Here is a 21750-nt window from a genome sequence, read left to right as displayed (position 1 = left end):
GGAAGAAAGGGAAATGAGTTTATGTATTTGCAGCACGAAATTAAACAAGTGCGATCATACCAGCACTAATGCACCGGATCCCATCAGAACTCCGCAGTTAAGTGTGCTTGGGCGATATTAGTACTCGGATGGGTGACCTCCTGGCAAGTCCTCGTGTCGCACCAATTTTTTTTCAGACGGGTCGTTCGACGTTACGCGCATCTGGAACTACGGTCCGCTGGTTTATACGCAAATGTGAGTCAAGAAGCAGAGGCATTTTAATCGATATTAGAACGAGAAGGAGAGATGAAGTGTGAACGCACAAGGAAACAAATGACGAAGGGGGAAGAAAGGAGGAGTGTATGTATTTAAAGCGCGGAATTAAACAGGTGCGATCATACCAGCACTAAAGCCCCGGATCCCATCAGAACTCCGCAGTTAGGTGTGCTTGGGCGAGAGTAGTACTCGGATGGGTGACCACTTGGGAAGCCCTCGTGTTGCACCTTTTTTTTCTCGGATGGGTTGTTCGACGTTACGCGCGAATGGAATTATAAACCGCTGGTTGATTTGCAAAGGTGAGTCACGGTGCCGGGGCATATTACTTGATATTAGAACGAGAAAGAGAGATGCAGAGTGCTCGCACAAGGAAACAAATGACGGGAGGGGGGATGGGAGGAGAAAGAGTGTATGTATTTGCAGTGTAGAATGAAACATGAGGGATCATACCAGCACTAATGCAACGGATTCTATCAGAACTCCGCAGTTAAGGGTGATTGGGCGAGAAAAGTACTCGGATGGGTGATCTCCTGCGAAGTCCTTATATTTCACCCATTTTCTAGGGAGGTCCTCGTGTTGCACCCATCTTTTTGAAGATGATTCTTTCGACGTTACGCGCGACTTGATTTATGGTCCGCAGGTTTATTCGCAAATGTGAGTCACGACGCCGTGGCATTTTACTTGATATTAGAACGAGTACGGGAGGTGCAGTTTGCACGCACAAGGAAACAAATGATGGGAGGAGGAAGAAAAGAGAAGGAGTGTATGTATTTGAAGCGCAAAATTAAACAAGTGGCATCATACCAGCACTAATGCACTAGATCCCATCAGAACTCTGCAGTTAAGTGTGCTTGGGCGAGAGTAGTACTTGGATGGGTGACCTCTTGGGAAGTCCTCGTATCGCAACAATTTTTTTTTCAGATGGGTCGTTCGACGTTACGCGCGACTGGAACTATGTTCCGCTGGTTTATACGCAAATGTGAGTCAAGAATCAGAGGCATTTTAATCGATATTCGAACGAGAAGGAGAGGTGCAGTGTGAACGCACAAGGAAACAAATGATGAGAGGGGGGGAGGGAAGAAGGAGTGTATGTATTTTCAGCTCGAAATTAAACAGGTGCGGTCACACCAGCACAAATGCACCGGATCCCATCAGAACTACGCAGTTAAGTGTGCTTTGGCGAAAGTAGTACAATGATGGGTTACCTCCAGGGAAGTTCTCGTGTTGCACCCATTTTCTTTTTTCAGATGTGCCGTTCGACGTTACGCGCGACTTTAATTATGGTCCGCAGATTTATTCACAAATGTGAGTCACGGTGCCGTGGCATTTTACTTGATATTTGAACGAGAACGAGAGGTGCAGTGCGCACGCAGAAGGAGACAAATGACGGGAGGGAGAAGAAAGGAGAAGGAGTGTATGTATTTGGAGCGCGAATTTAAACAGGTGCGATCATACCAGCACTACAGTCCCGGATCCCATCAGAACTCCGCAGCTAAGTGTGCTTGGGTGAGAGTAGTACTCGGATCGGTGACCACCTGGGAAGCCCTCGTGTTGCACCTATTTTTTTTCGGATGGGTTGTTCGACGTTACGGGCGAATGGAATTATAAACCGCTGGTTCATTTTCAAAGGTGAGTCACGGTGCCGGGGCATATTACTTGATATTAGAACGAGAAAGAGAGATGCAGAGTGCACGCACAAGGAAACAAATGACAGGAGGGGGAATGGGAGGAGAAAGAGTGTATGTATTTGCAGTGCAGAATGAAACATGAGGGATCATACCAGCACTAATGCAACGGATTCTATCAGAACTCCGCAGTTAAGGGTGCTTGGGCGAGCAAACTTCTCGGATGGGTGACCTCCTGCGAAGTCCTTATATTTCACCCATTTTCTTGGGAGATCCTCGTGTTGCACCCATCTTTTTGCAGATGATTCTTTCGACGTTACGGGCGACTTGATTTATGGTCCGCAGGTTTATTCGCAAATGTGAGTCACGGCGCCGTGGCATTTTACTTGATATTAGAAGGAGTACGGGAGGTGCAGTGCGCACGCACAAGGAAACAAATGACGGGAGGAGGAAGAAAAGAGAAAGAGTGTATGCATTTGAAGCGCAAAATTAAACAAGTGGCATCATACCAGCACTAATGCACTGGATCCCATCAGAACTCTGCAGTTCAGAGTGCTTGGGCGAGAGTAGTACTCGGATGAGTGACCTCTTGGGAAGTCCTCGTATCGCAACAATTTTTGTTCAGATGGGTCGTTCGACGTTACGCGCGACTGGAACTATGGTCCGCTGGTTTATACGCAAATGTGAGTCAAGAATCATGGGCATTTTAATCGATATTAGAACGAGAAAGAGAGGTGCAGTGTGAACGCACAAGGAAACAAATGAAGGGAAGGGGGGAGGGAAGAAGGAGTGTATGTATTTTCAGCACAAAATTAAACAGGTGCGGTCACACCAGCACAAATGCACCGGATCCCATTAGAACTCCGCAGTTAAGTGTTCTTTGGCGAAAGTAGTACAATGATGGGTTACCTCCTGGGAAGTTCTCATATTGTACCCATTTTTTTTTTTCAGATGTGCCGTTCGACGTTACGCGCAACTTGAATTATGGTCCTCAGGTTTATTCGCAAATGTGAGTCACGGTGCCGTGGCATTTTACTTGATAGTAGAACGAGAACGGGAGGTGCAGTGCGCACGCACAGGGAAACAAATGACAGGAGGGGGAAGAAAGGGGAATGAGTTTATGTATTTGCAGCGCGAAATTAAACAAGTGCGATCATACCGGCACTAATACACCGGATCCCATCAGAACTCCGCACTGAAGTGTGCTTGGGCGAGATTAGTACTCGGATGGGTGACCTCCTGGGAAGTCCTCGTGTTGCACCAATTTTTTTTCAGACGGGTCATTCGACGTTGCGCGTGTCTAGAACTAGGGTCCGCTGGTTTATACGCAAATGTGAGTCAAGAAGCAGGGGCATTTTAATTGATATTAGAACGAGAATGAGAGGTGAAGTGTGAACGCACAAGGAAACAAATGACAGGCGAGGGAAGAAAGGAGGAGTGTATGTATTTGCAGCGCGAAATTAAACAGGTTCGATCATACCAGCACTAAAGCCCCGGATCCCATCAGAACTCCGCAGTTAAGTGTGCTTGGGCGAGAGTAGTACTCAGATGGGTGACAACTTGGGAAGCCCTCGTGTTGCACCTATTTTTTTTCGGATGGGGTGTTCGACGTTACGCGCGAATGGAATTATAAACCGCTGGTTCATTTGCAAAGGTGAGTCACGGTGCCGGGGCATATTACTTGATATTAGAACGAGAAAGAGAGATGCAGAGTGCACGCACAAGGAAACAAATGACGGGAGCAGGGATGGGAGGAGAAAGAGTGTATGTATTTGCAGTGCAGAATGAAACATGATGGATCATACCAGCACTAATGCAACGGATTCTATCAGAACTCCGCAGTTAAGGGTACTTAGGCGAGAAAAGTACTCGGATGGGTGACCTCCTGCGAAGTCCTTAAATTTCACCCATTTTCTTGGGAGGTCCTCATGTTGCACCCATCTTTTTGCAGATGATTCTTTCGACGTTACGCGCGACTTGATTTACGGTCCGCAGGTTTATTCGCAAATGTGAGTCATGGCGTCGTGGCATTTTACTTGATATTAGAACGAGTACGGGAGGTGCAGTGCGCACGCACAAGGAAACAAATGACGGGAGGAGGAAGAAAAGATAAGGAGTGTATGTATTTGAAGCGCAAAATTAAACAAGTGGCATCATACCAGCACTAATGCACTGGATCCCATTAGAACTTTGCAGTTAAGTGTGCTTTGGCGAGAGTAGTACTCGGATGGGTGACCTCTTGGGAAGTGCTCGTATCGCAACAATTTTTTTTCAGATGGGTCGTTCGACGTTACGCGCGACTGGAACTATGGTCCGCTGGTTTATACGCAAATGTGAGTCCTTGTGTTGCTCCAATTTTTTTTATGACGGGTCGTTCGACATTACGCGCGACTGGAACTATTGTCCGCTGGTTTATACGCAAATGTGGGTCAAGAATCAGGGGTGTTTTAATCGATATTAGAACGAGAAGGAGAGGTGCAATGTGAACGCACAAGGAAACAAATGATGGGAGGGGGGGAGGGAAGAAGGAGTGTATGTATTTTCAGCATGAAATTAAATAGGTGCGGTCATACCAACACTAATGCATCGGATTCTATCAGAACTCCGTAGGTAAGGGTGCTTGGGCGAGAGTAGTGCTAGCATGGGTTACCTCCTGCGAAGTCCTTATATTTCACCCATTTTCTTGTGAAGTCCTTGTGTTGCACCCATTTTTTTGCAGATGATTCTTTCGACGTTACGCGCGACTTGAATTATGGTTCTCAGGTTTATTCGCAAATGTGAGTCACGGCGCTGTAGCATTTTACTTGATATTAGAACGAGAACGGGAGGTGCAGTACGCATGCACAAGGAAACAAATGACGGGAGGGGGAAGAAAGGGGAATGAGTTTATGTATTTGCAACGCAAAATTAAACAGGTGCGATCATACCAGCACTAATGCACCGGATCCCATCAGAACTCCGCAGTGAAGTGTACTTGGGCGAGATTAGTATTCGGATGAGTTGTTCGACGTTACACGCGAATGGAATTATAAACCGCTGGTTCATTTGCAAAGGTGAGTCATGGTGCCGGGGCATATTACTTGATATTAGAACGAGAAAGAGAGATGCAGAGTGCACGCACAAGGAAACAAATGACGGGAGGGGGGATGGGAGGAGAAAGAGTGTATGTATTTGCAGTGCAGAATTAAACAGGTGCGATCATACCAGCACTAATGCAGCGGATTCTATCAGAACTCCGTAGGTAAGGGTGCTTGGGCGAGAGTAGTTCTAGCATGGGTTACCTCCTGCGAAGTCCTTATATTTCACCCATTTTCTTGTAAAGTCCTCGTGTTGCACCCATTTTTTTGCAGATGATTCTTTCGACGTTACGCGCGACTTGAATTATGATCCTCAGGTCTATTCGCAAATGTGAGTCACGGCACCGTAGTATTTTACTTGATATTAGAACGAGCACGGGAGGTGCAGGGCACACAAACAAAGAAACAAATGACGGGAGGGGGAAGAAAGGAGAAGGAGTTTATGTATTTGCAGCGCGAAATTAAACGGGTGCGATCATACCAGCACTAATGCACTGGAAGTCCTTGTGTTGCACCAATTTTTTTTCAGATGGGTCGTTCGATGTTACGCGCGACTGGAACTATGGTCCGCTGGTTTATACGCAAATGTGAGTCAAGAATCAGGGGTATTTTAATCGATATTAGAACGAGAAGGAGAGGTGCAGTGTGAACGCACAAGGAAACAAATGATGGGATGGGGGGAGGGAAGAAGGAGTGTATGTATTTTCAGCACGAAATTAAACAGGTGCGGTCACACCAACACAAATGCACCGGATCCCATCAGAACTCCGCAGTTAAGTGTGCTTTGGCGAAAGTAGTACAATGATGGGTTACCTCCTGGGAAGTTCTCGTGTTGCACCCCTTTTCTTTTTTTCAGATGTGCCGTTCGACGTTACGGGCGACTTTAATTATGGTCCGCAGGTTTATTCGCAAATGTGAGTCACGGCGCCGTGGCATTTTACCTGATATTTGAACGAGAACGAGAGGTGCAGTGCGCACGCACAAGGAAACAAATGACGGGAGGGGGAAGAAAGGAGAAGGAGTGTATGTATTTGTAGCGTGAAATGAAACAGGTGCGATCATACCAGCACTAATGCAACGGATTCTATCAGAACTCCGTAGGTAAGGGTGCTTGGGCGAGAGTAGTACTAGCATGGGTTACCTCCTGCGAAGTCCTTATATTTCACCCATTTTCTTGTGAAGTCCTCGTGTTGCACCCATTTTTTTGCAGATGATTCTTTCGACGTTACGCCTGACTTGAATTATGGTCCTCAGGTTTATTCGCAAATGTGAGTCATGGCACCGTGGCATTTTACTTGATATTAGAACGAGAACGGGAGGTACAGTGCGCACGTACAAGGAAACAAATGACGGGAGGGGGAAGAAAGGGGAATGAGTTTATGTATTTGCAGCGCCAAGTTAAACACGTGCGATCATACCAGCACTAATGCACCGGATCCCATCAGAACTCTGCAGTGAAGTGTGCTTGGGCGAGATTAGTACTCGGATGGGTGACCTCCTGGGAAGTCCTCGTGTTGCACCAATTTTTTTTCAGACGGGTCTTTCGACGTTACGCGCGTCTGGAGCTAGGGTCCGCTTATTTATACGCAAATGTGAGTCAAGAAGCAGGGGCATTTTAATCGATATTAGAACGAGAATGAGAGGTGAAGTGTGAACGCACAAGGAAATAAATGACGGGAGGGGGAAGAAAGGAGAAGGAGTATATGTATTTGCAGCGCGAAATTAAACTTGTGCGATCTTACCAGCACTAAAGCTCCGGATCCCATCAGAACTCCGCAGTTAAGTGTGCTTGGGCGAGCCTAGTACTCGGATGGGTGACGACTTGGGAATCCCTCGTGTTGCACCTATTTTTTTTCGGATGGGTTGTTCGACGTTACGCGCGAATGGAATTAGAAACCGCTGGTTCATTTGCAAAGGTGAGTCACGGTGCCGGGGCATATTACTTGATATTAGAATGAGAAAGAGAGATGCAGAGTGCACGCACAAGGAAACAAATGACGGGAGGGGGGATGGGAGGAGAAAGAGTGTGTGTATTTGCAGTGCAGAATGAAACATGAGGGATCATACCAGCACTAATACAACGGATTCTATCAGTACTCCGCAGTTAAGGGTGCTTGGGCGAGAAAAGTACTCGGATGGGTGACCTCCTGCAAAGTCCTTATATTTCACCCATTTTCTTGGGAGGTCCTCGTGTTGCACCTGTCTTTTTGCAGATGATTCTTTCGACGTTATGCGCTACTTGATTTATAGTCCGCAAGTTTATTTGCAAATGTGAGTCACGGCGCCGTGGCATTTTACTTGATATTAGAACGAGTACGGGAGGTGCAGTGCGCACGCACAAGGAAACAAATGACGGGATGAGGAAGAAACGAGAATGAGTGTATGTATTTGAAGCGCAAAATTAAACAAGTGGCATCATACCAGCACTACTGCCCTGGATCCCATCAGAACTCTGCAGTTAAGTGTGCTTGGGCGAGAGTAGTACTCGGATGGGTGACCTCTTAGGAAGTCCTCGTATCGCAACAATTTTTTTTCAGATGGGTTGTTCGACGTTAGGCGCGACTGGAACTATGGTCTGCTGGTTTATACGCAAATGTGAGTCAAGAATCAGGGGAATTTTAATCGATATTAGAACGAGAAGGAGAGGTGCAGTGTGAACGCACAAGGAAACAAATGATGGGGGGGGAGGAAAGAAGTAGTATATGTATTTTCAGCACGAAATTAAACAGGTGCGGTCACACCAGCACAAATGCACCGGATCCCATCAGAACTCCGTAGTTAAGTGTGCTTTGGCGAAAGTAGTACAATGATGGGTTACCTCCTGGGAAGTTCTCGTGTTGCACCCATTTTCTTTTTTTCAGATGTGCCGTTCGAAGTTACGCGTGACTTTAATTATTGTCCGCAGATTTATTCGCAAATGTGAGTCACGGCGCCGTGGTATTTTACTTGATATTTGAACGAGAACGAGAGGTGCAGTGCGCACGCACAAGGAAACAAATGACGGGAGGGGGAAGAAAGGAGAAGGAGTGTATGTATTTGCAGCGCGGAATTAAACGGGTGCGGTCATACCAGCACTAATGCACCGGATCCTATCAGAACTCCGCAGTTAAGTGTGCTTGGGCGAGAGTAGTACTCGGATGGGTGACCTCTTGGGAAGTCCTCGTGTCGCACCAATTTTTTTTCAGACGGGTCGTTCGACGTTACGCGCGACTGGAACTATAATCCGCTGGTTTATACGGAAATGTGAGTCAAGAATCTGGGGCATTTTAATCGATATTACAACGAGAAAAAGAGGTGCAGTGTGAATGCACAAGGAAACAAATGATGGGAGGGGGGGAGAGAAGAAGGAGTGTATGTATTTTCAGCCCGAAATTAAACATGTGCGCTCACACCAGCACAAATGCACCGGATCCCATTAGAACTCCGCAGTTAAGTGTGCTTTGACGAAAGTAGTACAATGATGTGTTACCTCCTGGGAAGTTCTCGTGTTGCACCCATTTTCTTTTTTTCAGATGTGCTGCTTGACGTTACGCGCGACTTTAATTATGTTCCGCAGATTTATTCGCAAATGTGAGTCACGGCGCCGTGGCATTTTACTTGATATTTGAACGAGAACGGGAGGTGCAGTGCGCACGCACAAGGAAACAAATGACAGGAGGGGGAAGAAAGGGGAATGAGTTTATGTATTTGCAGCGCAAAGTTAAATGAGTGCGATCATAGCAGCACTATTGCACCGGATCCCATCAAAACTCCGCAGTTAAGTGTGCTTGGGCGAGATTAGTACTCGGATGGGTGACCTCCTGGGAAGTCCTCGTGTCGCACCAATTTTTTTTCAGACGGGTCGTTCGACATTACGCGCGTCTGGAACTAGGGTCCGCTGGTTTATACGCAAATGTGAGTCAAAATGCAGGGGCATTTAAATCGATATTAGAACGAGAATGAGAGGTGAAGTGTTAACGCACATGGAAACAAATGACGGGAGGGGGAAGAAAGGAGAAGCAGTGTATGTATTTGCAGCGCGAAATTAAACAGGTGCGATCATACCAGCACTAAAGCCCCGGATCCCATCAGAACTCCGCAGTTAAGTGTGATTGGGCGAGAGTAGTACTCGGATGGGTGACCTCCTGGGAAGTCCTCGTGTCGCACCAATTTTTTTTCAGACGGGTCGTTCGACGTTACGCGGGACTGGAATTAGGGTCCACTGGTTTATACGCAAATGTGAGTCAAGAAGCAGGGGCATCTTAATCGATATTAGAACGAGAAGGAGAGGTGCAGTGTGAACGTACAAGGAAACAATTGATGGAAGGGGGAGGGAAGGAGAAGGAGTGTATGTATTTTCAGCACGAAATGAAACAGGTACGATCATACCAGCACTAATGCAACGGATTCTATCAGAACTCCGTAGGTAAGGGTGCTTGGGGGAGAGTAGTACTAGCATGGGTTACCTCCTGCGAAGTCCTTATATTTCACCCATTTTCTTGTGAAGTCCTCGTGTTGCACCCATTTTTTACAGATGATTCTTTCGACGTTACGTGCGACTTGAATTATGGTCCTCAAGTTTATTCGCAAATGTGAGTCACGGCGCAGTAGAATTTTACTTGATATTAGACCGAAAACGGGAGGTGCAGTGCGCACGCACAAGGAAACAACTGACGGGAGGGGGAAGAAAGGGGAATGAGTTTATGTATTTGCAGCGCAAAATTAAACAGGTGCGATCATACCAGCACTAATGCACCGGATCCCATCAGAACTCCGCAGTTAAGTGTGCTTTGGCGAGAGTAGTACTCGGATTGGTGACCTCCTCGAAAGTCCTCGTGTCGCACCAATTTTTTTTCAGACGGGTCGTTCGACGTTACGCGCGACTGGAACTATTGTCCGCTGGTTTATACGCAATTGTGAGTCAAGAAGCAGGGGCATTTTAATCGATATTAGAACGAGAAGGAGAGGTGCAGTGTGAACGCACAAGGAAACAATTGATGGGAGGGGGAGAGAAGGAGAAGGAGTGTTTGTATTTTCAGCACGAAATGAAACAGGTACGATCATACCAGCACTAATGGAACGGATTCTATCAGAACTCCGTAGGTAAGGGTGCTTGGGCGAGAGTAGTACTAGCATGGGTTACCTCCTGCGAAGTCCCTATATTTCACCCATTTTCTTGTGAAGTCCTCGTGTTGCACCCATTTTTTTGAAGATGATTCTTTCGACGTTACGCGCGACTTGAATTATGGTCCTCAGGTTTATTCGCAAATGTGAGTCACGGCGCTGTAGCATTTTACTTGATATTAGAACGAGAACGGGAGGTGCAGCGCGCACGCATAAGGAAACAAATGACGGGAGGGGGAAGAAAAGAGAAGGAATGTATGTATTTGCAGCGCGAAACTAAACTGGTGCGATCATACCAGCACTAAAGCCCCGGATCCCATCAGAACTCCGCAGTTAAGTGTGCTTGGGCGAGATTAGTACTCGGATGGTTGACCTCCTCGGAAGTCCTCGTGTCGCACAAATTTTTTTGTAGATGATTCTTTCGACATTACGCGCGACTTGAATTATGGTCCTCAGGTTTATTCGCAAATGTGAGTCACCACGCTGTAGCATTTTACTTGATATTAGAACGAGAACGGGAGGTGCAATGCGCACGCACAAGGAAACAAATGACGGGAGGGGGAAGAAAGGGGAATGAGTTTATGTATTTGCAGCGCAAAATTAAACAGGTGCGATCATACCAAAACTAATGCACCGGATCCCATCAAAACTCCGCAGTGAAGTGTGCTTCGGCGAGATTAGTACTCGGATGGGAGACCTCCTAGGAAGTCCTCGTGTGACACAAATTTTTTTTTTCAGACTGGAAATTCGACGTTACGCGCGACTGGAATTAGGGTTCACTGGTTTATACGTAAATGTGAGTCAAGAAGTAGGGGCATTTTAATCGATATTAGAACGAGAATGAGAGGTGAAGTGTGAACGCACAAGGAAACAAATGACGGAAGGGGAAAAAAGGAGAAGGAGTGTATGTATTTGCAGCGCGAAATTAAACTTGTGCGATCATACCAGCACTAAATCTCCGGATCCCATCAGAACTCCACAGTTAAGTGTGCTTGGGCGAGGGTAGTACTCGGATGGGTGACCACTTGGGAAGCCCTCGTGTTGCACCTATTTTTTTTCGGATGGGTTGTTCGACGTTACGCGCGATGGAATTATAAACCGCTGGTTCATTTGCAAAGGTGAGTCACGGTGCCGGGGCATATTACTTGATATTAGAACGAGAAAGAGAGATGCAGAGTGCTCGCACAAGGAAACAAATGACGGGAGGGGGGATGGGAGGAGAAAGAGTGTATGTATTTGCAGTGCAGAATGAAACATGAGGGATCGTACCAGCAGTAATGCAACGGATTCTATCAGAACTCCGTAGTTAAGGGTGCTTGGGCGAGAAAAGTACTCGGATGGGTGAGCTCCTGCGAAGTCCTTATATTTCGCCCATTTTCTTGGGAGGTCCTTGTGTTGCACCCATCTTTTTGTAGATGATTCTTTCGACATTACGCGCGACTTGATTTATGGTCTGCAGGTTTATTCGTAAATGTGAGTCACGGCGCCGTGGCATTTTACTTGATATTAGAACGAGTACGGGAGGTGCAGTGCGCACGCACAAGGAAACAAATGACGGGAGGAGGAAGAAAAGAGAAGGAGTGTATGTATTTGAAGTGCAAAATTAAACAAGTGGCATCATACAAGCACTAATGCACTGGATCCCATCAGAACTCTGCAGTCAAGTGTGCTTGGGCGAGAGTAGTACTCGGATGGGTGACCTCTTGGGAACTCCACGTATCGCAACAATTTTTTTTCAGATGGGTCGTTCGACGTTACGCGCGACTGAAACTATGGTCCGCTGGTTTATACGCAAATGTGAGTCAAGAATCAGGGGCATTTTAATCGATATTAGAACGAGAAGGAGAGGTGCAGTGTGAACGCACAAGGAAACAAATGATGGGAGGGGGGGGAGGGAAGAAGGAGTGTATGTATTTTCAGCACGAAATTAAACAGGTGCGGTCACACCAGCACAAATGCACCGGATCCCATCAGAACTCCGCAGTTAAGTGTGCTTTGTCGGAAGTAGTACAATGATGGGTTACCTCCTGGGATGTTCTCGTGTTGCACCCATTTTCTTTTCTTCAGATTTGTCGTTCGACGTTACGCGCGACTTTAATTATGGTCCGCAGATTTATTCGCAAATGTGAGTCACGGTGCTGGGGCATATTCCTTGATATTAGAACGAGAAAGAGAGATGCAGAGTGCACGCACAAGGAAACAAATGACAGGAGGGGGGATGGAAGGAGAAAGAGTTTATGTATTTGCAGCGCGAAATTAAACGGGTGCGATCATACCAGCACTATTGCACCGGATCCCATCAGAACTCCGCAGTTAAGTGTGCTTGGGCGAGTGTAGTACTCGGATGGGTGACCTCTTGGGAAGTCCTTGTGTCGCAATAATTTTTTTTTCAGACGGGTCGTTCGACGTTACGAGCGACTGGAACTAGGGTCCACTGGTTTATACGCAAATGTGAGTCAAGAAGCAGGGGCATTTTAATCGATATTAGAACGAGAAGGAGAGATGCAGAGTGCACGCACAAGGAAACAAATGACGGGAGGGGGGATGGAGGGAGAAAAAGTGTATGTATTTGCAGCACAGAATGAAACATGAGCAATCATACCAGCACCAATGCAACGGATTCTATCAGAACTCCGCAAGTTAAGGGTGTTTGGGCGAGAGTAGCTCTAGGATGGGTGACCTCCTGCGAAGTCCTTATATTTCACCCATTTTCTTAGGAAGTCCTCGTGTTGCACCCATTTTTTGCAGATGATTCTTTCGATGATACGCACGACTTGAATTATGGTCCTCAGGTTTATTGGCAAATGTGAGTCACTGCACCGTAGCATTTTACTTGATATTAGAACGAGCACGGGAGGTGCAGTGCGCACGCACAAGGAAACAAATGATGGGAGGGGGAAGAAAGGAGAAGGAGTTTATCTATTTGCAGCGCGGAATTAAACGGGTGCGATCATACCAGCACAAATGCAACGGATCCCATCAGAACTCTGCAGTTAAGTGTGCTTTGGCAAAAGTAGTACAATGATGGGTTATCTCCTGGTAAGTTCTCGTGTTGCACCCATTTTATTTTTTTCAGATGTGCCGTTCGACGTTACGCACGACTTTAATTATGGTCCGCAGATTTATTCGCAAATGTGAGTCACGGCGCCGTGGCATTTTACTTGATATTTGAACGAGAACGAGAGGTGCAGTGCGCACGCACAAGGAAACAAATGACGGGAGGGGGAAGAAAGAAGAAAGAGTTTATGTATTTGCAGCGCGGAATTAAACGGGTGCGATCATACCAGCACTAATGCACTGGATCCCATAAGAACTCCGCACTTAAGTGCGCTTGGGCGAGAGTAGTACTCGGAGGGGTGACCTCCTGGTAAGTCCTCGTGTCGCACCAATTTTTTTTCAGACGGGTCGTTCGACGTTACGTGCTACTGAAACTATTGTCCGCTGGTTTATACGCAATTGTGAGTCAGGAAGCAGGGGCATTTTAATCGATATTAGAACGAGAAGGAGAGGTGCAGTGTGAACGCACAAGGAAACAATTGATGGGAGGGGGAGGGAAAGAGAAGGAGTGTATGTATTTTAAGCACGAAATGAAACAGGTGCGATCATACCAGCACTAATAAAACGGATTCTATCAGAACTCCGTAGGTAAGGGTGCTTGGACGAGAGTAGTACTAGCATGGGTTACCTCCTGCGAAGTCCTTATATTTCACCCATTTTCTTGGGAAGTCCTTGTGTTGCACCCATTTTTTTGCAGATGATTCTTTCAACGTTACGTGCGACTTGAATTATGGTCCTCAGGTTTATTCGCAAATGTGAGTCACGGCGCTGTAGCATTTTACTTGATATTAGAACAAGAACGGGACGTGTAGTGCGCACGCACAAGGAAACAAATGACGGGAGGGGGAAGAAAGGGGAATGAGTTTATGTATTTGCAGCGCGAAATTAAACAGGTGCGATCATACCAGCACTAAAGCACCGGATCCCATCAGAACTCCGCAGTTAAGTGTGCTTGGGCGAGATTAGTACTCGGATGGGTGACCTCCTGGAAAGTCCTCGTGTCGCACCAATTTTTTTTCAGACGGGTCGTTCGACGTTACGGGAGTCTGGAACTAGGGTCCGCTGGTTTATACGCAAATGTGAGTCAAGAAGCAGGGGCATTTTAATCGATATTAGAACGAGAAGGAGAGATGAAGTGTGAACGCACAAGGAAACAAATGATGGAGGGGGAAGAAAGGAGAAGGAGTGTATGTATTTCCAACGCAGAATTAAACAGGTGCGATCATACCAGCACTAAAGCCCCGGATCCTATCAGAACTCCGCAGTTAGGTGTGCTTGGGCAAGAGTAGTACTTGGATGGGTGACCACTTGGGAAGACCTCGTGTTGCACCTTTTTTTTTCTCGGATGGGTTGTTCGACGTTACGCGCGAATGGAATTATAAACCGCTGGTTCATTTGCAAAGGTGAGTCACAGTGCCGGGGCATATTACTTGATATTAGAACGAGAAAGAGAGGTGCAGAGTGCACGCACATGGAAACAAATGACGGGTGGGGGGATGGGAGGAGAAAGAGTGTATGTATTTGCAGTGCAGAATGAAACATGAGGGATCATACCAGCACTAATGCAACGGATTCTATCAGAACTCTGCAGTTAAGGGTGCTTGGGCGAGAAAAGTACTCAGACGGGTGACCTCATGCGAAGTCCTTATATTTCACCCATTTTCTTGGGAGGTCCTCGTGTTGCACCCATCTTTTTGCAGATGATTCTTTCGACGTTACGCGCGACTTGCTTTATGGTCTGCAGGTTTATTCGCAAATGTGAGTCACGGCGCCGTGGCATTTTACTCGATATTAGAACGAGTAGGGGAGGTGCAGTGCGCACGCACAAGGAAACAAATGACGAGAGGAGGAAGAAAAGAGAAGGAGTGTATGTATTTGAAGCGCAAAATTAAACAAGTGGCATCATACCAGCACTAATGCACTGGATCCCATCAGAACTCTGCAGTTAAGGGTGCTTGGGCGAGAGTAGTACTTGGATGGGTGACCTCTTGGGAAGTCCACGTATCGTAATAATTTTTTTTCAGATGGGTCGTTCGACGTTACGCGCGACTGGAACTATGGTCCGCTGGTTTATACGCAAATGTGAGTCAAGAATCAGGGGCATTTTAATCAATATTCGAACGAGAAGGAGAGGTGCAGTGTGAACGCACAAGGAAACAAATGATTGGAGGGGGGGAGGGAAGAAGGAGTGTATGTATTTTCAGCACGAAATTAAACAGGTGCGGTCACACCAACACTAATGCACCGGATCCCATCAGAACTCCGCAGTTAAGTGTGCTTTGGCGAAAGTAGTACAATGATGGGTTACCTCCTGGGATGTTCTCGTGTTGCACCCTTTTTTTTTTTTCAGATGTGCCGTTCGACGTTACGCGCGACTTTAATTATGGTCCGCAGATTTATTCGCAAATGTGAGTCACGGCGCCGTGGCATTTTACTTGATATTTGAACGAGAGGTGCAGTGTGCACGCACAAGGAAACAAATGACGGGAGGGGGAAGAAAGGAGATGGAGTTTATGTATTTGCAGCGCGAAATTAAACTGGTGCGATCATACCAGCACTAATGCAACGGATTCTATCAGAACTACGTGTGTAAGGGTGCTTGGGCGAGAGTAGTACTAGCATGGGTTACCTCCTACGAAGTCCTTATATTTCACCCATTTTCTTGTGAAGTCCTCGTGTTGCACCCATTTTTTTGCAGATGATTCTTTCGACGTTACGCACGACTTGAATTATGGTCCTCAGGTTTATTCGCAAATGTGAGTCACGGCGTTGTAGCTATTTACTTGATATTAGAACGAGAACGGGAGGTGCAGTGCGCACGCACAAGGAAACAAATGACGGGAGGGGGAAGAAAGGGGAATGAATTTATGTATTTGCAGCGTGTAATTAAACAGGTGCGATCATACCAGCACTAATGCACCGGATCCCATCAGAACTCCGCAGTGAAGTGTGCTTGGGCGAGATTAGTACTCGGATGGGTGACCTCCTGGGAAGTCCTCGCGTCGCACCAATTTTTTTTCAGACAGGTCGTTCGATGTTACGCGCGTCTGGAACTAGGGTCCGCTGGTTTATACGCATATGTGGGTCAAGAAGCAGGGGCATTCTAATCGATATTAGAACGAGAATGAGAGGTGAAGTGTGAACGCACAAGGAAACAAATGACGGGAGGGGGAAGAAATGAGAAGGAGTGTATGTATTTGCAGCCCGAAATTAAACAGGTGCGATCATACCAGCACTAAAGCTCCGGATCCCATCAGAACTCCGCAGTTAAGTGTTCTTGGGCGAGAGTAGTACTCGGATGGGTCACCACCTGGGAAGCCCTCGTGTTACACCTATTTTTTTTTTCGGATGGGTTCTTCGACGTTACGCGCGAATGGAATTATAAATCACTGGTTCATTTGCAAAGGTGAGTAACGGTGCCGGGGCATATTACTTGATATTAGAACGAGAAAGAGAGATGCAGAATGCACGCACAAGGAAACAAATGACGGGAGGGGGGTTGGAAGGAGAAAGAGTGTATGTATTTGCAGTGCAGAATGAAACATGAGGGCTCATACCAGCACTAATGCAACGGATTCTATCAGAACTCCGTAGGTAAGGGTGCTTAGGCGAGAGTAGTACTAGCATGGGTTACCTCCTGCGAAGTCCTTATATTTCACCCATTTTCTTGTGAAGTCCTCGTTTTGCACCCATTTTCTTTTTTTCAGTTGTGCCGTTCGAAGTTACGCGCGACTTTAATTAGGGTCCGCAGATTTATTCGCAATGTGAGTCATGGCGCCGTGGCATTTTACTTGATATTTGAACGAGGACGAGAGGTGCAGTGCGCACGCACAAGGAAACAAATGACGGGAGGGGGAAGAAAGGAGAAGGAGTGTATGTATTTGCAGCGCGAAATTAAACAGGAGGTCACCCATCCGACTACTACTCTCGCCCAAGCACACTTAACTGCAGAATTCTGATGGGATCCAGTGCATTAGTGCTGGTATGATGCCACTTTTTTAATTTTGCGCTTCAAATACATACACTTCTTCTCTTTTCTTCCTCCTCCCGTCATTTGTTTCCTTGTGCGTGCGCACTGCACCTCCCGTTCTCGTTCAAATATCAAGTAAAATGCCACGACGCCATGACTCACATTTGCGAATAAATCTGCGGACCATAATTAAAGTCGCGCGTAACGTCGAACGGCACATCTGAAAAAAAGAAAATGGGTACGAGAACTTTCCAGGAGGTAACCCATCATTGTACTACTTTCGCCAAAACACACTTAACTGTGGAGTTCTGATGGGATCCGGTGCATTTGTGCTGGTGTGACCGCACCTGTTTAATTTCGTGCTGAAAATACATACACTCCTTCTTCCCTCCCCCCTCCCATCATTTGTTTTCTTGTGCGTTCACACTACACCTCTCCTTCTCGTTCTAATATCGATTAAAATGCCCCTGATTCTTGACTCACATTTGCGTATAAACCAGCGGACCATAGTTCCAGTCGCGCGTAACGTCGAACGACCCATCTGAAAAAAAATTATTGCGATATGAGGATTTCCCAAGAGGTCACCCATCCGAGCACTACTCTCGCCCAAGCACACTTAACTACAGAGTTCTGATGGGATCCAGTGCATTAGTGCTGATATGATGCCACTTGTTTAATTTTGCGCTTCAAATACATACACTCCTTCTCTTTCTTCCTCCTCCCGTTATTTGTTTCCTTGTGGGTGCGCACTGCACCTCCCGTACTCGTTCTAATATCAAGTAAAATGCCACGGTGCCGTGACTCACATTTGCGAATAAACCTGCGGACCATAAATCAAGTCGCGCGTAACGTCGGAAGAATCATCTGCAAAAAGATGGGTGCAACACGAGGACCTCCTAAGAAAATGGGTGAAATATAAGGACTTCGCAGGAGGTCACCCATCCGAGCACTAATCTCGCCCGAGCACACATAACTGCGGAGTTCTGATGGGATCCGGTGCATTAGTGCTGGTATGATCGCATCTATTTAATTTTGCGCTGCAAATACATAAACTCATTCCCCTTTCTTCCCCCTCCCGTCATTTGTTTCCTTGTGCGTGCGCACTGCACCTCCTGTTCTCGTTCTAATATCAAGTAAAATTCTACAGCGTCGTGACTCACATTTGCGAATAAACTTGAGGACCATAATTCAAGTCGTGCGTAACATCGAAAGAATCATCTGCAAAAAAATGGGTGCAACACGAGGACTTCACAAGAAAATGGGTGAAATATAAGGACTTCGCAGGAGGTAACCCATGCTAGTACTACTCTCGCCCAAGCACCCTTACCTACGGAGTTCTGATAGAATCCGTTGCATTAGTGGTGGTATGATCGCACCTGTTTTATTTCGTGCTCAAAATACATACACTCCTTCTCCTTCCCTCCCCCTCCCATCAATTGTTTCCTTGTGCGTTCACACTGCACCTCTCCTTCTCGTTCTAATATCGATTAAAATGCCCCTGATTCTTGACTCACATTTGCGTATAAACCAGCGAACCATTGTTCCAGTCGCGCGTAACGTCGAACGACCCCCCTGAAAAAAAATTGTTGCGATACGAGGACTTCCCAAGAGGTCACACATCCGAGTACTACTCTCGCCCAAGCACACTTCACTGCGGAGTTCTGATGGGATCCGCTGCATTAGTGCTGGTATGATCGCACCTGTTTAATTTTGCGCTGCAAATACATAAACTCATTCCCCTTTCTTCCCCCTCCCGTCATTTGTTTCCTTGTGCGTGCGCACTGCACCTCCCGTTCTCGTTCTAATATCAAGTAAAATGCTACACCGCTGTGACTCACATTTGCGAATAAACCTGAGGACCATAATTCAAGTCGCACGTAACGTTGAAAGAATCATCTGCAAAAAAATGGGTGCAACACGAGGACTTCCCAAGTGGTCACCCATCTGAGTACTACTCTCGCCCAAGCACACTTAGCTGCGGAGTTATGATGGGATCTGTTGCACTAGTGCTGGTATGATCGAACCTGATTAATTTCGCGCTGCAAATACATAAACTCCTTCTCCTTTCTTCCCCCTCCCGTCATTTGTTTCCTTGTGTGTGCACTCTGCATCTCTCTTTCTCGTTCTAATATCAAGTAATATGCCCCGGCACCGTGACTCACCTTTGCAAATGAACCAGTGGTTTATAATTCCATTCGCGCCTAACGTCGAACAACCCATCCGAAAAAAAATAGGTGCAAGACGAGGGCTTCCCAAGTGGTCACCCATCCGAGTACTACTCTCGCCCAAGCACACCTAACTGCGAAGTTCTGATGGGATCCGAGGCTTTAGTGCTGGTAAGATCGCACCTATTTAATTTCGCGCTGCAAATACATACACTCCTTCTCCTTTCTTCCCCCTCCTGTCATTTGTTTCCTTGTGCGTTCACACTTCACCTCTCATTCTCGTTCTAATATCGATTAAAATGCCCCTGCTTCTTGACTCACATTTGCATATAAACCAGCGGACCCTAATTCCAGACGCGCGTAACGTCGAATGACCTGTCTGAAAAAAAATTGGTGTGACACGAGGACTTCCCAGGAGGTCACCCATCCGAGTACTAATCTCGCCCAAGCACACTTCACTGCGGAGTTATGATGGGATCCGCTGCATTAGTGCTGGTACGATCGCACCTGTTTAATTTCGGGCTGCAAATACATAAACTCATTCCCCTTTCTTCCCCCTCCCGTCATATGTTTCCTTGTGCGTGCGCACTGCAGCTCCCGTTCTCGTTCTAATATCAAGTAAAATGCTACAGCGCCGTGACTGACATTTGCGAATAAACCTGAGGACCATAATTCAAGTCGCGCGTAACGTCGAAAGAATCATCTGCAAAAAAGTGCGTGTTACACGAGGACTTCACAAGAAAATGGGTGAAATATAAGGACTTCGCAGGAGGTAACCCATGCTAGTACTACTCTCGCCCAAGCACCCTTACCTACAGAGTTCTGATAGAATCCGTTGCATTAGTGCTGCTATGATCGCACCTGTTTCATTTCGTGCTGAAAATACATACACTCCTTCTCCTTCTCTCTCCCTCCCATCAATTGTTTCCTTGTGCGTTCACACTGCACCTCTCCTTCTCGTTCTAATATCGATTAAAATGCTTCTGCTTCTTGACTCACATTTGCGTATAAACCAGCGGACCCTAGTTCCAGTCGCGCGTAACGTCGAACGACCCGTCTGAAAATAAATTGGTGCGACACGAGGACTTCCCAGGAGGTCACCCATCCGAGTACTACTCTCGCCCAAGCACACTTAACTGCGGAGTTCTGATGGGATCCGGTGCATTAATGCTGGAATGATCGCACCCGTTTAATTTTGCACTGCAAATACATATACTCCTTCTCCTTTCTTCCCCCTCCCGTCATTTGTTTCCTTGTGCGTGCGCACTGCACCTCCCGTGCTCGTTCTAATATCAAGTAAAATGCTACGGTGCCGTGACTCACATTTGCGAACAAACCTGAGGACCATAATTCAAGTCGCGCGTATCGTCGAAAGAATCATCTGCAAAAAAATGGGTGCAACACGAGGACTTCCTAAGAAAATGGGTGAAATATAAGGACTTCGCAGGAGGTCACCCATCCTAGTGCTACTCTCGCCCAAGCACCCTTAACTTGCGGAGTTCTGATAGAATCCGTTGCATTGGTGCTGGTATGATTGCTCATGTTTCATTCTGCGCTGCAAATACATACACTTTTTCTCCCTCCATCCCCCCTCCCGTCATTTGTTTCCTTGTGCGTGCACTCTGCATCTCTCCTTCTCGTTCAAATATCGATTAAAATGCCCCTGCTTCTTGACTCACATTTGCGTATAAACCAGCGGACCCTAGTTCCAGTCACGCGTAACGTCGAATGACCCGTCTGAAAATAAATTGGTGCGACACGAGGACTTCCCAAGAGGTCACCCATCCGAGTACTACTCTCGCCCAAGCACACTTAACTACGGAGTTCTGATGGGATCCGGTGCATTAATGCTGGTATGATCGCACCCGTTTAATTTTGCGCTGCAAATACATATACTCCTTCTCCTTTCTTCCCCCTCCCGTCATTTGTTTCCTTGTGCGTGCGCACTGCACCTCCCGTGCTCGTTCTAATATCAAGTAAAATGCTACGGTGCCGTGACTCACATTTGTGAATAAACTTGAGGACCATAATTCAAGTCGCGCGTATCGTCGAAAGAATCATCTGCAAAAAAATGGGTGCAACACGAGGACTTCCTAAGAAAATGGGTGAAATATAAGGACTTCGCAGGAGGTCACCCATCCTAGAGCTACTCTCGCCCAAGCACCCTTAACTTGTGGAGTTCTGATAGAATCCGTTGCATTGGTGCTGGTATGATTGCTCATGTTTCATTCTGCGCTGTAAATACATACACTTTTTCTCCCTCCATCCCCCCTCCCGTCAATTGTTTCCTTGTGCGTTCACACTGCACCTCTCCTTCTCATTCTAATATCGATTAAAATGCCCCTGCTTCTTGACTCACATTTGCGAATAAACCTGAGGACCATAATTCAAGTCGCGCGTAACGTCGAAAGAATCATCTGCAAAAAAATGGGTGCAACACGAGAACTTTGCAAGAAAATGGGTGAAATATAAGGACTTCGCAGGAGGTAACCCATGCT

General features: G+C 46.7%; 7 non-coding genes and 32 pseudogenes across 7 annotated transcripts; 32 read left to right on the top strand and 7 right to left on the bottom strand.

Annotated features, from left to right (window-relative positions):
• Positions 1–46: 46 nt before the first annotated feature.
• Positions 47–165, top strand: LOC148259834 (5S ribosomal RNA; annotated as a pseudogene).
• A 201-nt stretch (positions 166–366) lies between these two features.
• LOC148259833 (5S ribosomal RNA) lies at positions 367–485 on the top strand. Its single transcript, XR_015819931.1, has one exon. It is a non-coding gene; the product is annotated as a 5S ribosomal RNA (ribosomal RNA).
• A 561-nt stretch (positions 486–1046) lies between these two features.
• LOC148259832 (5S ribosomal RNA) lies at positions 1047–1164 on the top strand (annotated as a pseudogene).
• A 205-nt stretch (positions 1165–1369) lies between these two features.
• LOC148259831 (5S ribosomal RNA) lies at positions 1370–1488 on the top strand (annotated as a pseudogene).
• Positions 1489–1696: 208 nt separating this feature from the next.
• Positions 1697–1815, top strand: LOC148259830 (5S ribosomal RNA; annotated as a pseudogene).
• Positions 1816–2376: 561 nt separating this feature from the next.
• LOC148259829 (5S ribosomal RNA) lies at positions 2377–2494 on the top strand (annotated as a pseudogene).
• Positions 2495–2698: 204 nt separating this feature from the next.
• Positions 2699–2817, top strand: LOC148259828 (5S ribosomal RNA; annotated as a pseudogene).
• A 208-nt stretch (positions 2818–3025) lies between these two features.
• Positions 3026–3144, top strand: LOC148259827 (5S ribosomal RNA; annotated as a pseudogene).
• Positions 3145–3346: 202 nt separating this feature from the next.
• On the top strand, positions 3347–3465 carry LOC148259826 (5S ribosomal RNA; annotated as a pseudogene).
• Positions 3466–5679: 2214 nt separating this feature from the next.
• Positions 5680–5798, top strand: LOC148259825 (5S ribosomal RNA; annotated as a pseudogene).
• Positions 5799–6361: 563 nt separating this feature from the next.
• On the top strand, positions 6362–6480 carry LOC148259824 (5S ribosomal RNA; annotated as a pseudogene).
• A 205-nt stretch (positions 6481–6685) lies between these two features.
• LOC148259823 (5S ribosomal RNA) lies at positions 6686–6804 on the top strand (annotated as a pseudogene).
• Positions 6805–7365: 561 nt separating this feature from the next.
• Positions 7366–7483, top strand: LOC148259822 (5S ribosomal RNA; annotated as a pseudogene).
• A 201-nt stretch (positions 7484–7684) lies between these two features.
• Positions 7685–7803, top strand: LOC148259821 (5S ribosomal RNA; annotated as a pseudogene).
• Positions 7804–8012: 209 nt separating this feature from the next.
• LOC148259820 (5S ribosomal RNA) lies at positions 8013–8131 on the top strand. The gene has a single exon (XR_015820344.1). It is a non-coding gene; the product is annotated as a 5S ribosomal RNA (ribosomal RNA).
• Positions 8132–8335: 204 nt separating this feature from the next.
• LOC148259819 (5S ribosomal RNA) lies at positions 8336–8454 on the top strand (annotated as a pseudogene).
• A 209-nt stretch (positions 8455–8663) lies between these two features.
• LOC148259818 (5S ribosomal RNA) lies at positions 8664–8782 on the top strand (annotated as a pseudogene).
• Positions 8783–8987: 205 nt separating this feature from the next.
• Positions 8988–9106, top strand: LOC148259817 (5S ribosomal RNA). The gene has a single exon (XR_015820519.1). It is a non-coding gene; the product is annotated as a 5S ribosomal RNA (ribosomal RNA).
• A 558-nt stretch (positions 9107–9664) lies between these two features.
• Positions 9665–9783, top strand: LOC148259816 (5S ribosomal RNA; annotated as a pseudogene).
• Positions 9784–10342: 559 nt separating this feature from the next.
• On the top strand, positions 10343–10461 carry LOC148259815 (5S ribosomal RNA; annotated as a pseudogene).
• Positions 10462–10991: 530 nt separating this feature from the next.
• On the top strand, positions 10992–11110 carry LOC148259814 (5S ribosomal RNA; annotated as a pseudogene).
• Positions 11111–11670: 560 nt separating this feature from the next.
• Positions 11671–11788, top strand: LOC148259813 (5S ribosomal RNA; annotated as a pseudogene).
• Positions 11789–11993: 205 nt separating this feature from the next.
• On the top strand, positions 11994–12112 carry LOC148259812 (5S ribosomal RNA; annotated as a pseudogene).
• A 210-nt stretch (positions 12113–12322) lies between these two features.
• Positions 12323–12441, top strand: LOC148259811 (5S ribosomal RNA; annotated as a pseudogene).
• A 561-nt stretch (positions 12442–13002) lies between these two features.
• LOC148259810 (5S ribosomal RNA) lies at positions 13003–13121 on the top strand (annotated as a pseudogene).
• Positions 13122–13330: 209 nt separating this feature from the next.
• LOC148259809 (5S ribosomal RNA) lies at positions 13331–13449 on the top strand (annotated as a pseudogene).
• A 559-nt stretch (positions 13450–14008) lies between these two features.
• Positions 14009–14127, top strand: LOC148259808 (5S ribosomal RNA). Its single transcript, XR_015819555.1, has one exon. It is a non-coding gene; the product is annotated as a 5S ribosomal RNA (ribosomal RNA).
• Positions 14128–14331: 204 nt separating this feature from the next.
• On the top strand, positions 14332–14450 carry LOC148259807 (5S ribosomal RNA; annotated as a pseudogene).
• Positions 14451–15012: 562 nt separating this feature from the next.
• Positions 15013–15130, top strand: LOC148259806 (5S ribosomal RNA; annotated as a pseudogene).
• A 204-nt stretch (positions 15131–15334) lies between these two features.
• Positions 15335–15453, top strand: LOC148259805 (5S ribosomal RNA; annotated as a pseudogene).
• Positions 15454–16009: 556 nt separating this feature from the next.
• Positions 16010–16128, top strand: LOC148259804 (5S ribosomal RNA). The gene has a single exon (XR_015819831.1). It is a non-coding gene; the product is annotated as a 5S ribosomal RNA (ribosomal RNA).
• Positions 16129–16333: 205 nt separating this feature from the next.
• Positions 16334–16452, top strand: LOC148259803 (5S ribosomal RNA; annotated as a pseudogene).
• A 1540-nt stretch (positions 16453–17992) lies between these two features.
• Positions 17993–18111, bottom strand: LOC148259802 (5S ribosomal RNA; annotated as a pseudogene).
• Positions 18112–18670: 559 nt separating this feature from the next.
• On the bottom strand, positions 18671–18789 carry LOC148259801 (5S ribosomal RNA; annotated as a pseudogene).
• A 205-nt stretch (positions 18790–18994) lies between these two features.
• LOC148259800 (5S ribosomal RNA) lies at positions 18995–19113 on the bottom strand (annotated as a pseudogene).
• Positions 19114–19318: 205 nt separating this feature from the next.
• Positions 19319–19437, bottom strand: LOC148259799 (5S ribosomal RNA; annotated as a pseudogene).
• Positions 19438–19642: 205 nt separating this feature from the next.
• LOC148259798 (5S ribosomal RNA) lies at positions 19643–19761 on the bottom strand (annotated as a pseudogene).
• A 559-nt stretch (positions 19762–20320) lies between these two features.
• LOC148259797 (5S ribosomal RNA) lies at positions 20321–20439 on the bottom strand. Its single transcript, XR_015819695.1, has one exon. It is a non-coding gene; the product is annotated as a 5S ribosomal RNA (ribosomal RNA).
• Positions 20440–21000: 561 nt separating this feature from the next.
• Positions 21001–21119, bottom strand: LOC148259796 (5S ribosomal RNA). Its single transcript, XR_015820951.1, has one exon. It is a non-coding gene; the product is annotated as a 5S ribosomal RNA (ribosomal RNA).
• Positions 21120–21750: the final 631 nt, after the last annotated feature.

This window comes from Carica papaya, chromosome 5, assembly GCF_054855325.1.
Source record: "Carica papaya isolate Zhongbai chromosome 5, ASM5485532v1, whole genome shotgun sequence".
NCBI classification, from domain to species: Eukaryota; Viridiplantae; Streptophyta; class Magnoliopsida; order Brassicales; family Caricaceae; genus Carica; species Carica papaya.
The sequence above is the reverse complement of the archived record's forward strand: the minus strand, read 5'-3'. Positions and strand labels throughout refer to the sequence as shown.